Raw genomic sequence first — 2,237 nt, 5'->3', positions numbered from 1 at the left:
TCCTCATTCAGTTGAAGGATCAATTCTCCTCTGTCCACATCAATCACATCCCTTGCTGTGGCTAGGAAAGGTCTTCCAAGGATGATGGATTCATCCTCATCCTTCCCAGTATCCAGGATTATAAAATCAGCAGGGATGTAAAGGCCTTCAACCTTTACTAGCACGTCCTCTACTTGTCTATAAGCCTGTTTTCTGGAGTTGTCTGCCATCTCTAATGAGATTCTGGCAGCTTGCACCTCAAAGATTCCCAGTTTCTCCATTACAGAGAGTGGCATGAGGTTTATCCCTAATCCAAGGTCACATAGAGCCTTCTCAAAGGTTATGGTGCCTATGGTACAAGGTATTAAGAACTTTCCAGGATCCTGTTTCTTTTGAGGCAATCTCAGTTGATCCAGATCACTTAGTTCATTGATGAGCAAGGGAGGTTCATCTTCCCAAGTCTCATTACCAAATAATTTGGCATTCAGCTTCATGATTGCACCAAGGTACTTGGCAACTTGCTCTTCAGTAACATCTTCATTATCTTCAGAAGAAGAATACTCATTAGAGCTCATGAATGGCATAAGGAGGTTCAAAGGAATCTCTGTGGTCTCTAGATGAGCCTCAGATTCCTTTGGTTCCTCAGAGAGACACTCCTTATTGATCACTGGACGTCCCAGGAGGTCTTCCTCACTGGGATTCACGTCCTCTCCCTCCCTTGTAGGTTCGGCCATGATGGTTAATTCAATGACCTTGCACTCTCTTTTTGGATTCTCTTCTGTATTGCTAGGGAGAGTACTAGGAGTGGTTTTAGTGACCCTTTTACTTAGCTGGCCCACTTGTGCCTCCAAATTTCTAATGGAGGACCTTGTTTTATTCATGAAACTTAAAGTGGCCTTAGATAGATCAGAGACTATATTTGCTAAGCTAGATGGATTCTGCTCAGAATTCTCTGTCTGTTGCTGAGTGGATGATGGAAAAGGCTTGCTATTGCTAAACCTGTTTCTTCCACCATTATTAAAGCCTTGTTGAGGCTTTTGTTGATCCTTCTATGAGAAATTTGGATGATTTCTCCATGAGGGATTATAAGTGTTTCCATAGGGTTCACCCATGTAATTTACCTCTGCTATTGCAAGGTTCTCAGGATCATAAGCTTCTTCTTCAGAAGATGCCTCTTTAGTACTGTTGGATGATTCCTTCAATCCATTCAGACTCTGAGAGATCATATTGACTTGCTGAGTCAATATTTTATTCTGAGCCAATATGGCATTCAGAGTATCAATTTCAAGAACTCCCTTCCTCATAAGGGTCCCATTATTCACAGGATTCCTTTCAGAAGTGTACATGAACTGGTTATTTGCAACCATGTCAATGAGTTTTTAAGCTTCTGCAGGTGTTTTCTTTAGGTGAATGGATCCACCTGCAAAATGGCCCAATGACATCTTAGATAGTTCAAACAGACCATCATAGAAGATATCTAGGATGGTCCATTCTGAAAGCATGTCAGAATGACACCTTTTGGTCAGTTCCTTGTATCTCTCCCAAGCTTCATAGAGGGATTCACCTTCCTTTTGTCTGAAGGTTTGAACATCCACTCTAAGCTTGCTAAGCTTTTGAGGAGGAAAGAACTTGGCTAAGAAAGCCGTGACCAGCTTATCCCAAGAGTTCAGGCTGTCTTTAGGTTGAGAGTCCAACCAAATTCTAGCTCTGTCTCTTACAGCAAATGGGAAAAGCATAAGCCTGTAGACCTCAGGATCAACCCCATTAGTCTTAACATTATCACAGATTTGCAAGAATTAAGTTAAGAACTGAAAAGGATCTTCTGATGGAAGTCCATGAAACTTGCAATTCTGTTGCATCAGAGAAACTAATTGAGGTTTAAGCTCAAAGTTGTTTGCTCCAATGGCAGGAATTGAGATGCTTCTTCCATATAAATTGGAATTTGGTGCAGTAAAGTCACCAAGCATCTTCCTTGCATTGTTATTATTTTTGGCCATGTTTTCTTCTTTTTCGAAAATTTCTGTCAAATTTTCTCCTGAGAGTTGTGCTTTGGCTTCCCTTAGCTTCCTCTTCAGAGTCCTTTCAGGTTCAGGATCAGCTTCAACAAGAATATTCTTATCCTTGTTCTTGCTCATATGAAAAAGAAGAGAACACAAAAGAAAATATGGAATCCTCTATGTCACAGTATAGAGATTCCTTTATGTGAGTATAAGAAGAGAAGAATGTAAGAAGGAGAAGAGAAAAACTCGAACAAAGAG

At 40.7% G+C, this 2,237-nt stretch overlaps 1 non-coding gene across 1 annotated transcript; it reads left to right on the top strand.

Moving 5' to 3' along the window:
* Positions 1-1,479: 1,479 nt before the first annotated feature.
* Positions 1,480-1,583, top strand: LOC148573702 (small nucleolar RNA R71). The gene has a single exon (XR_015905572.1). It is a non-coding gene; the product is annotated as a small nucleolar RNA R71 (small nucleolar RNA).
* Positions 1,584-2,237: the final 654 nt, after the last annotated feature.

This window comes from Arachis ipaensis, chromosome B2 (genome assembly GCF_059453495.1).
Source record: "Arachis ipaensis isolate K30076 ecotype BB chromosome B2, ASM5945349v1, whole genome shotgun sequence".
In the NCBI taxonomy this organism is placed as follows: domain Eukaryota; kingdom Viridiplantae; phylum Streptophyta; class Magnoliopsida; order Fabales; family Fabaceae; genus Arachis; species Arachis ipaensis.
This window is presented reverse-complemented; position numbering and strand designations above follow the sequence as displayed.